Below are 12,674 nucleotides of genomic sequence, written 5' to 3' on the forward strand. Positions count from 1 at the left end.
GATCCCCACGAGTGGAAATTGGATCCTCATGTATTTCGAAAATTGACAGTGATATGGGGAACTCCAGACATAGATCTGTTCGCTTCTCCACTAAATTTCCAGTTGCCAAAGTTTTGCACAAAAATGTTTCATCCCACAGCTTGGAAAGTGGATGCTCTATCATTCAGTTGGAGCAATCTTCACGTCTATGCCTTTCCGCCTCTGCCTCTCTTCCCCAAGGTACTCTTGAATGTCAGACAAGACAAGCCCTCCATGATTCTAATAGCTCCAGATTGGCCTCGACAGCACTGGTACCCTCTGCTGAGGAGTTTAGCACGGGAGCCTCCATGGCCTTTGCCTTCGATTCCGCACCTTTTGTCACAGGAGGGCAATCATTTCCTCAATGTCAGGATTCAGTCCCTGCATCTAACAGCCTGGCATATTCTGTTCTAGAACCTGGAGGGTCGCAGCTTCCACAACAAGTTTTGAATGTTATTTTGGAGGCCAGAAGGCCTAGTACAAGGAAAGTTTATGCTGATAAATGGAGGAGATTTTTAATTTGGAGCAAAACAAAGGGCTTTGATGTTTCCAGGCCTGATTTAAGTGTTTCTCTTCAATATCTTACAGAATTATTAGACAAGGGTTTGTCTTTCTCCTCTATAAAAGTTCATGCTGCAGCCATTTCTGCTCACTATGACTGTGACCCTCCATTATTCTCTCATCCTTTGTTTAAGCAATTTCTTAGAGGGGCAAAGAACATAAGACCCCCACGTAGAGCTCCTACTCCTGCTTGGGATCTCAATTTTGTGTTGGAAAAACTTACTTTACCTCCTTTTGAACCTGCAGCTACTGCTGAGTTGAAGTTTTTGTCTTGGAAGACTGCTTTTTTTGTTGGCCATTACGTCTGCTAGAAGGGTTTCTGAATTGCAGGTTCTTATGGCAGTTGAACCCTTCCTAATTTTTCATAAGGATAGAGTATCTCTGCGTACTAATCCTACTTTTATGCCTAAAGTGGTTTCAAATGTGGTCTTGAACCAATCAATTCATTTGCCTACTTTTTATGCAGATCCCCAAAATAAAGGGGAGAAAATTTTGCACACTTTGGATATTCACAGGCAGTTGCGTTATTATTTGAGCAGGACTAAAGGGTTCAGACAGTCTCAGCAGTTGTTTGTTTCCTTTGCTTTGGGTTCTCAGGGGAAACCTGTTTCAAAACAAACTATTTCTAAGTGGATTGGCTTTTGTATTGCTTTTTGTTATTCTCATCATGGTAAGGAGATTCCGCCTGGAATCAGACCTCACTCCACTAGAGCTACTGCCACTTCTACAGCTTTTTAAGGGAGTAGCTACTAAAGACATTTTGGAAGCAGCTACTTGGAGTTCAGTGCATACTTTTTCTAAACATTACCACCTTCCTCTTTATTCCAAATCTAGGGCTGGATTTGCCACTGCAATCTTACAGGGCATTTTGGCAGCTCCCAATGCTTTATGATTTTGCCAGCCTCCCTTTACCTCTGCTTTGGGATTCTACCCATATGTAAGGACTGCAGCAATGTGAGATGAAGAACATAGTACAGTTTTGTACCTACCATAAATGTAGATGTTCGAAGATCCACATTGCTGCAGTCCAATTTACCCTCCCTCCTGCCCCTCTGTAGTTTGGTATGGTTGTATGGTTTGGGTGGTAGCTGTTATTTGTACATGCCTTTTGGGAAGTATTCTATTTTTGGCTGTGGCCTTTCTTTTTAGGGCCTTCTGACATCTGGGGCAAGAAAAGACTGAGGATATGATGTCGGTCATGCGCTTTTATACCCTGACGCTCTGATGTCAGATCTAGGCGCCCATGACCGACGTCAGCCTAATACTTTGGTATTCGGGCCGACCGAGGACAGCGGACTACCCATATGTAAGGACTGCAGCAATGTGGATCTTCGAACATCTACATTTATGGTAGGTACAAAACTGTACTTTTTGCCAGCACCCATAGGGGGAAAATTAGCACTTTTTGCTCAAAATTGGCAGTTAATAACCCAGGGCAAGTGGGTACTTAACATTGTATCACAGGAATACAGATTCCATTTCCACACTCTGCCAATGACAAACGGTTGGCCAGATCTGCCAAAAAATCAATGGGCAGAGGAACAGAAACAGGTTACGTCCGTCATGGATATGGTGGCCATTCAAACAGTGCCAGAACAGGAAAAAGGACAAGGTTTTTACTCCAGACTGTTCTTGGTACCCAGAAAGGACAAGACCTGGCGGCCAATACTGGATTTATCGATTTTGAACACATACCTGGAAATTCCAAAATTCAAAATGCTCACTTTGCAACAGCTTCTGCCCATGCTGGGCAAGAATGCTTGGCTGGTGACTTTAGACTTAAAAAGGCATACCTGCATGTCCCAATAAGACAGTCGTGCAGAAGATACCTCAGATTCAAGGCTGGCTTAATGCATTACCAATTCTCTGCACTGCCCTTTGGCTTATCTACTGCGCCCAGGGTCTTTACAAAGTGCCTGGCACCAGTAATTGCATTTTGCAGACAAAAAAGTATTCAAATATATCCTTACTTGGACGACTGTCTCATTCAAGTAGAGAACAAAGACACTCTTCTACAACACCTGGCATTTGTGAAAAGGCTTCTAGCATGCCCTAGGGTACACAGTAAACGAAAAGAAATCACAACTGGTACCCTCTCAAAAGATAACATTCCTGGGTGCAAGCCTGCATACAACTGCCCAGATGGCTTATCTCACGCCAGACAAACAAAGGCAACTGACTGCTTACTTCAAACTGATGGCAACAAAAACCCAGTCTTCTGCAAGACAAATTCTGCAGGCTCTGAGCTTCATGGCATCCTGCATCCTGCTAATTCCATATGCAAGACTGCGTATGAGGAAACTTCAATGGTACCTAAAAAGTTTATGGAGTCAACATTCACACAGTCTGGAAACAATGATTTCTCTCATCCCCTGCCTGCAACAGGAGTTTCTATGGTGGGCAAAGGCCTGTCACCAAAACATGGGACAGCCCTTCACTGTACCCCCTGCCAGCCAAACCTTAACAACAGACGCATCAGGTTATGCCTGGGGGGCCCACATGGCTTGAAGATGCATTCAGGGCATATGGTCACCAAATCAAATACATCTACATATCAACCAAAAAGAGATGCTAGCTGTTCAATAGCCTTCAAGGACTTGCTTCATCCAGGACAACTACTGATAAAGACGGACAACACCACAGTTATGTGGTATATAAACAAGCAAGGTGGCACACACTCATACCCTCTTTGCAGATTAGCCATTGCACTATGGGACACAGCTTTGACCTACTAAATAAATCTTCAAGCTCAATTCCTGCCAGGAAAACAGAATACTCTGGCAGACGATTTAAGCAGAAACCTGATGGATCCTCACGAGTGGAAACTAAATCCACAAGTATTCAGCATAATAACAGAGAAATGAGGGAGCCCAGACATAGATCTATTTGCCTCTCCTCAAAATTTTCATTTGAAAAGATTCTGCACAAGGACTTATCACAGCCAAGCATGGAAAGTGGACACCCTATCCTTCAGTTGGAAAATCCTGTCAGTTTACGCCTTTCCTCCTCTGCCTCTTCTACCCAAGGCCCTCCTAAAAGTCAGACGAGAAGCCAAAGATATTAATTGCCCCAGACTGGCCCTGCCAATACTGGTACCCAATCCTAAGGAACTTGTCTCAATACCCAGCTTGGACCTTGCCTCAAAGACAACAACTACTGTCCCAGCAAAACAATCAGATCCTGCACAATCAACTACAGACTCTGAACTTGGCAGCATGGCTAATCTTGTAATCATACGATTGACACCACTTAGTAAAGCTGTGATGGATGTCATTTTGGAAGCCAGAAGGCCTAGTACTAGAAAGTCTTATGCTGACAAATGGTAGAGATTCTGTGCTTGGTATCAAGCACAAGGAACAGATACAGCAGAACCACATATTTCTCAGATATTACAATACTTAACTGAGATGCTTGACACCTATCTTTCTCATCAATCAAAATCCATGCCTCTGCCATTTTGGCTCATTACAATACAGAGCCACCTATATTTTCTCATTCTTTACTAAAGCAGTATCTTAGAGGAGCCAAAAACCTAAGGCCTCCTAGAAGATCACCATTACCTGCATGGGACCTCAATTATGTGTTGGAAAAACTCACCCTGCCTCTATTTGAACTAGCCGCTACCGCTGATATAAAGTTCTTATCATGGAAGACAGCTCTGCTACTAGCAATTACTTCAGCAAGAAGAGTTTCAGAGCTACAGGCCCTCATGGCTGTAGAGCCTTTTATCATATTTTACCCAGAAAGGGTGTCTCAGAGGACAAATCCTACTTTTATGCCTAAGGTGGTTTCCAGGGTGGTTCTTAACCAAACTATTCATCTGACAACTTTTTATCCAAATCCGCAGAACAAAGGGGAGAAAATTCTGCATTCCTTGGATGTACACAGGCAACTAAGATTCTACTTGAGCAGGACAAAAGCTCTAAGAAAAACTGAGCAATTACTAGTGTCATATGCTGCAGAATCAGAGGGAAAGGCTATCTCAAAGCAGACAATTTCAATGTGGATAAGCCACTGCATCCGTTTCTGCTACTTGCACTATGGTAAACCTGTGCCCAAGGGCATTAGGTCTCATTCCACCAGAGCTGCAGCAAATTCGGCAGCCTTTCTCAGAGGAGTACCAACCAAAGACATTCTAGAGGCTGCTACTTGAAGTTCTGTTCACACCTTTGCAAAGCATTACCATTTGAATCTCTACTCTAAGTCCAGGGCAGGCTTTGCCATTGCAGTTCTGCAGGGCCTTATAGCCGCAGCTAATGCTGTTTAGCTCCAGCCCCCCAACCATAGCTTTGGGATTCTACCCAAATGTAATGACTGCAACAGTGAAACACGAAGAACATCGTACAGTTGTGTACACTTACCATAAATGTAGATGTTCGAGTGTATTCACGGTTGCAGTCCAGGTTACCCTCCTGCCATCCCCCTGTCATTCTGAAGTTTATCTTTCCTTCTCTATCTTCTTCAACCTATGTGGTGTATTTGCTAATAGATGAAGGTAAAGTTTATATTGATGCATGTGTGTGTATATGTGTATATACATATATATATATATATATATATATATATGTGTGTGTGTGTGTGTGTGTGTGTGTGTGTATATATATATATATATATATATATATATATATATATATATATATATATATAAATTTTTATTATTTTTGCTACCTTTTTGGGGGCACCTAACATCGGGGGCAAGAAAAACTAAAGAAAATGGCGTTGGCTGCATGTTTTATACCCCTAACGACCTGACGTTATGGAAGAGGAGACAGCAACCGACGCAGGACCCAAGACTTTGGAAGTCAGGCCGACTGAGGGCAACCTGCCAGCAGATTACCCAAATGTAATGACTGCAACAGTGAATACACTCGAACATCTACATTTATGGTAAGTTGTACACAACTGTACTTTTCTGGTAATGACCTGAAACCCTGGATATCTGCCAGAGGTTGTTCATACATTTACATTTCATTAGAAAATGCAACTATAAAAGTAAATGGGCTTGACTTGTTTCTCCTTGGGGTTTGTGTAAATTTAATACAGGTGTCATCTATTTACTCATTTATAAAGGTGTACATTGCTGCTATGCCTAATTTTATGTCAGAATTCATATGCCACGTCTTTAGCCTCCTGTCAACAATATCATTCTGTTGTGGGATTTATATTGTATGCTAGAGATGCTCACCCCCCCCCCCAACTAACTTCTGCAGAGTTGAATTATTTTCTTTGCCCTGACTCTTCCTTGTGACCACAACTCCAGCTAGAATATCGTTGGATGAGTTTAGTGGTGTTTTCGAAAGACAGTGTTTATGCATTGCAATCTTAGGTGTGAAAGAGAGATTGCTTTAAAGTCTAACCAGTTAATTAGCACATTGCTAGAAATTTTCAAGTGTTCGAATCGACTACAGTATTTACTGTATTACACGTGGCTTAGGGTCTGTCTCTAAAATTACCATAGATATGTGGTTGACTGGCTTGCATTTTGCTGTGATGATGATTGTTAGGAGGTGTGTTAGCATCATTGTGGCAGATCATTATCCTATATTTTATGCATGTGATAAAAATTAATTGGAAAGAAATTAAATAAAATTTAAATCCTTTGGTGTGACGATCTGATTCTGCTATAATTACTAATGCTTTGATTCCAAGGTGTATAAATTTATCACAGTATTCCTTAGTTTGGACTGTTTTGCCCATAGCAAGGAAAGTCATTACAATTAACTGGAAAAAGTCTGCATTTTCTAAGTTTATCCAAATTATCGCTATTGTTGGTTATAATTAAATGATTTCTATCAATTTAAGATAATTTGGTTATAAAACAAATTTTAAATATTGGTTGAAATTTGGTAAATATAACTGATAACCAGCTATAGTGATTCAGTTTAACGTAATCATTTAGTGTGAGATGATTTTTCTTTCTTGTGGTAAATTTTGTAAATAGTTTTTTTTCTTATGTGTGAAAAACACTAAAAATGTTAGGAAAAAAGTACAAATAAGCCTTTGCACAGTGACACTACAGCTAATTTAGCTAGAGCAGTGACTGCCTTTCAACATGTTTTTTTTTTTTTTGCATTGCAGCCTCAGATGGCATTTGTGCAGCAGCTCCTTCATCCTCTTTGAATGCTTTCACTTAACCAGGTTATCATGCCTGGCTTTGTGTTTTGTCTCTCCATCTGGAGTGTCAGTAAAGTGGTATATTTCCATAAAAATCACCCTGAAAATGAGATTAGGACTCTGTCCTGTTGTTAACAAGTGTGGACCTCCTCATACCGCAGACAAATGTGGTATGCATATTGTAGTGATAGTTCTGAGTGTGCAATTCTATTCTTTTCAACATATCTGCTCAGTTTCTCTTTCTGTCTTACTGACCTGGTATAGATGTATTTTTTATGTGGCTGCCTGCTTTTTGTGTGATACCAGAAATGTGGAGAAGAATGTCCACAGGCAGAGCATTCTAGATAAAGGAGAAGCGTTGGCAGCTTGTGAAAGTACATAACTTCTGTTCAGCAGGGTGTTAGACTGTGAAAGTAAAGAGCTTTTCTTTATAGTAAGTGCTTAACATGTATGTAAAATGTCTTGCAAGGGTTTATTCTTCAAAGTCTAATATCAAACAGTTTCTTGTCAAGGACCGAGTACTATTTACTAATGTGTGGCGGTGTGTGTATGTGTCTGCAAACTAGATTTGTCTAGATCTGATTGCTAATCCTCTGATTCCAAGTTGTATAAATTCAGCGCAACACTCTTTGGTTTGGACTCTGACTTTACTTGCTATGGACAAAAAAATCTTTTATCAAAGTAATATCCTTTAAAGACCTATTTATTGCTCTTTACGTCATGTATGACATTTAACTAATTTCATTTTTTTCTTTTTCAATTTTGCATATTCTTCATGTCAAGATTGTTGATGGTGAGTTATTCTTATTTTATAAAAATGTCTTTAATTTTCATTACAGTTATATTGTGATGTTTGTGCTGTAAATTACTTTTGGCTGAATGAACTGTGGAAGAGGCTAAGTACTGCATGATCTCCTGCATCACATAACCGGAAGCAATACTGTAGTTAACCATTTGAAACCAGGTGAAATTTTTTTAACCAGCATTTTTCTAGAGAATCACCTCTGTCCATACCCTACTTGTAAAAGGGACTTTAATCCATTACACTAATCTTCTTGCAAACATCTACATGTGTAGTGCTGAATTAATATATTACTGCAGTACTGAAATGGCCATAAGTATCTGTGGTGCCTATTTGTTTGCGATAGCGAATATAAATATGATAAGGAAGTGTGGGCTGAGACCCTCTTTCTTCTGTTTTGTCTGTGGCATAAGACATGAAACTACAGCCTGGGAGTGTGCATTTTGAAGCTTTCCTGTTAGGGATTAGATGTAGATGTGATTGTGTTAGAAAATACAGAATTAACTTGTTTAAGAAAATGTTGGTGTAGATGGACATGCTAAGATTTTAAGATCCATTTCATTCAGTTTAACCTTAGGACTGTTTAGCAGCAGGCAGCACTTGCTCAGTACCTCTAAGACTCTCCCAGGCTATAAAACACTCCACTAATTCCCTTAATGTACTTTAATTCCTCTTCTATCCAGACATAATTTGGCATATTTGGATACAGCAGTGAGAGGTGTTTCCAGGCATTTTTAGTAGCATTTATGAGTATTCCTTCTTTCTTTCAGGAAGTATCTTTGAACCATTTACTTAACACAGGACTCTGGTATTTGCCTTTTTACCCCTTTTATATGTTACTGAGTAGCTTTAGTAGGTTGTTTTGCAGTTTGATGTTGATATCTTGACTTGGTGCTGGTACTTGACTGCCTTTTGGATTATGATTAAGACCTCAGGTTTCAGGAAATGCTTGAAGTGCAGGTAAAAAATCCCTTGCAGGACACACGTTCTGAATATATGTGTTTTTTGGTGGATCATTTGCTGCAAAATAATATGTTTATGATAATTTTGAACTATGTACCTTAGAAGGAAGTAACAAGCTGAGGTTAATTAGATCATTGTTGCAGTAGCCATTGAAATATGGGGATTTATCCTTCCTAGGGTAATGTATGCCTACAAAGCACTAGGCACCTTCTTTGCCTCCCAAAGATATAACAGCTGGCCAGCTTCCAAAGCTTCAGGGCACCTTCCACATACCCAAACTGTCAAGCAACTTGAATTGAGCTGACTAAAAGATAAGTTTGGGTGTGAAGCCCTTCAGAGCTTTGCAGCCAGCAGAGAGAGGGAGGTTAAGTCCTGAAAGGATAATGGTAGAAATAAAAAAATAAATATCCACACCCTGGATAAAAAGCATACAAAATGACAAGGGGTGGAGGAGAGGGAGCAGCTACTGCAGCAGTGATCATTCCAACATCTACTATTATAGCAAGCCCAGCTTTACACAACTGTACTATGTTCTTCATATTGATCACTGCTGTAGTAGCCTTAGCTATATGGGTAGATTACTATAGGTAAATATATTTGAGAGGAGGAAGGAGAAGGGTCCAGAAATACCTGGAGAATGGTCCTTGCAAAACTTGATCTATAGCTAGAGAAGGAATCAAGCTTGTAGTGCTTTGTAAAAGTATGTACAAAGGACCAAATATCAGCTTGTACCATACTTCTGGAGTCCAACTCTTTCCAAAAAGCCATAGATGAAACCAAGACCATGGAAGAGTGGGCCTTGACCCTGTCTGGAATAGATTTGTCATGGTGAGTTTAAAAAACTTAACAGCCTTAGACAATCAGGTGGAAATAAATTTGTGTTGACAAAGGTAGTCCCTTCTGCTTACCTTCACAAGAAATGATAATTGATTTGAAAGATTTAGATCTGGTGCCAGTTTTGAAGATCTGAAAGTTTTAGATCTGGTGTCAGTTTTCATTCATCCTCAACCTGTAGGTCGAGATCTGATGCTTGGTCCAACTCTGCCGTTACACTAACTCGTGGCCTCTAACAAACTCTCAAGCTCCTCCTTAACCATAATGCACCACCCTTTAGCATCCCTCACATCTCATTTGCCTCTCTAGGGTCTAGATGTGGTTGTCTTCAGCTCTCGAGCTTCATTTTGGGAGATAGGTATTTCTTCTTCTTTCCCTTTGTATCTCCTTACAGATTTGATCTTGCCATCCTCCTTATCTTGTAGCCGTTTTTTTTTTCCTTAAACCTTTTAGATCTTTAAAAAGTTTTTTTTTTTCTTGTTGCGTTTAACTGTTTTCTCATAAAATTGTAGGTCTGATATTGTCAGTTTTTCTTCTCATCCTCATATGAGTCTGGATCTGACTCTGCCTTACTAAGCTCATGTCAACCAAAAAGTTCTTGGATACCTTCCCTTACCCACAGTGCATCTCTGCCTGTTATGTCAGATCTCGTTTGCCGCTTCGCAAAGACGCGGTCTAACCATCTTGCTCTTGGATTGTCAGGTTATAGTGTTGTGATGTTTTCTTTTTATCTTCTTATTTTCTTATCGTTTTTGACCACGTAGATTTTTTCTGTCTCCCCTTTGTCTCTGACACCTTTTTTCAACAGTGACCGCTTTATTAGGTTACTTTCACTTTCTCTCTCCTTTTCCATTTTCCCGTTGGTAACCATTTTTTAATTGGTTACTGCACCCCCCCCCCTTTCCTATACCTCTAGAGGTATTCTTAACTAATATTGTTCGTAGTTTCTTCCTTTCTTTCTTTATATATATAATCTTTATATAAAACTTTTCTTTAATGTTGTCTTAATGTGCATGTGTGTGCGTGAATGTTTCTCCATTTTTATTTGTCTTCATGGCGGAGAAACAAGATAAACCAGCAGGTTTTAAGAAAAGCACAAAGTGCAGTCACAAAAGTCCTTTCAGTGACTCACACTCCCTGTGTGTTTATTGTTTAGGTCACCTCCACCTACAAGAAGATTGCACTGTCTGCTTCCTTCAACCACAGGGCTTTGGTTAAATGGAAGAGTAAGCTCATTTTGAGGGGCATGCTACCATCTACTTTTGACAAGGCCATTTCTGGTAGTCGGTCCAAAGTGATAACATCTTCCAAATCAAGACTGGCTCATTCAAGCCCTGCTTCTTCCCTTTCCTCCAAAAGTGGTGACAGAGGAGAGAAGAGACCTTCCTCGGCTCCAAAAGACCCTTCGAAGCTGAAAACAGACTTCAAAATCTTCCAAGTCTGTTGAATCTGTGACTCTATCAGAGCCGAACATATCTATGTTGGATCCAGCTTCTTTGGCTCCGAGTCTGTCAGATAAGGATATATTGGATCCGTTGAAGTCTGATCGGCAGCAAGTCCTTTCAAGCCGATTATGACACTTCCCAGGACTCTGTACTCCCCGAACTTCAATCCTTTTCCTTCTAGGGTACCTTCTCCATTCGTAAGTACACCTAAATCTCCATCAGCGTCCTCTTTCCCTTCAACCAGGGGCCTTACTGAAGAAGACGTGGAATGGATGGGTACACAAGATCTTGTGGGCACAGGGCATCACTAAGTCTCACTTGGCCTCGAGCCATATGGTTCCAGGTCTATGCAAGCCATCTACTCCCCCCACTTCCTTATCCTCTGACTTCAGCACAAGATTCAGCATCGTCAGATCCAATACACCCACTGCCTTTCAGCTTGGATCCAAAGATGTCTCTTTTCTTGGATTGGACTTTGGCTCTGAGCACTTCTGCCTTTTTCAGAGCCGGAGAGTTCTTGGAGTCACAGTGAACCTCGTGGACCACAAGTGTGCTCGACTGCTGGGCATTCTGAGCAGTCAGTGTGCCTCAGGGCTCCTGCGCAGGTGAGTTCAGCTCTGGCTTCTACCCTGGTAGAGGTGTCTTCTGGACTGGAGGAGACCTCATCCAGCAAGCATGGCTTGCCTGAGCCAGGGTCCTCCTCCACTCAGGAGCAGTCCACCTTTGGGGCTCTGGAAAGGGCTGTATCTGCCACTGCATCTAGGTCACCTGCTCCCTCAGATCCTTAGTCCCAGCAACGTTCCCTGTGCACTTCTGACCAGGACGTTCCACAGGGACAGTGGGACCTCATGTGCCAGGATGCCCATCAGGGTACCTCTGCCTCTTCTGATACCTCCTCAGCATACCCTACTGATGAGTCCCGCAGAAGAGACTTTGCAGGAGAAAGTATTTGGACTCCACGGACAAATCAGCCACAGAAGACACCAACCTCAGTGAGAGCAAAGGGATCCCCACTGTCCCCTCCTGAGGATGTTTCCTTTGGGGAGATTCTGAAGCAGAGAGGCAGCTGCCAGTCCTGTAATCCTTCACCTGATGGTTCTTTGTACCTGGCAGCCTTTGGTTTCCAACCATCTACCTCCTGGGTGACTCCACCCACCAATGAGCTCATAGGTTTGATGTCTCGGTGGGCATAGGAGACCCCAGATTCCATCAAACCTATTCCCTAGTGACCAAGCAAAATAATTACTGCTCCTTCTGACAAGGCCTTCTGGACAAAAGGGTTTGCCTTAGATGCCATGGTCATGGCAGCGGCAACCAAGAAGGAACTTTCAGAGGAGAGTTCCACTATTCGTCCTTCGAATAAGGATTCCAGGATGCTGGATAGATGTGGGCAGTGAGTCTTCTCTTCAGCGACCTTTGACTTGCAATCATTGAACTACCTTTCCCATTTGACCAGGTTGCAAAGGGATTTGGTCAAGGAACTGTCAGATACCCTTGAAGTAGCAGTAACTGAGGGAGCTTGAGGAAAAGGTGGCTTTCCAGTTAGCGACCATACACTCTGTAGCTAACTCTTCATGAGGCTCATCTCGCATGCAGCCAAGGAATGAGTAGAGTGGGGGGTTCCGGCATATCTATGAAGAGGTATGCTTGGATGCTCCTATGCAGTTTTGCAGAGCATTTTAACTCTTCATGTGTCAACACCCCATTTGACTGCACATCCTTTTTTGGTCCCAAGGTCAAAGATATGCTATCCAAGTGTGAAAAAGAAGGTAAGACCCATTCTGCCTTGGGCATACGTTTTTCTACTCCTCAGAGACCTTATCCTAAAGGTCAGAGAGGTGGCAGAAAAATGTGGTTCAAGAAGTATCAGGGGTCATACCAGGACGCACCGGGAGAATTTTTGACCAGAGGCAGAGGGGGGGAACAATAATAGAAGA

This window comes from Protopterus annectens, chromosome 2.part1 (assembly GCF_019279795.1).
Source record: "Protopterus annectens isolate FY-2018-M chromosome 2.part1, PAN1.0, whole genome shotgun sequence".
In the NCBI taxonomy this organism is placed as follows: domain Eukaryota; kingdom Metazoa; phylum Chordata; order Ceratodontiformes; family Protopteridae; genus Protopterus; species Protopterus annectens.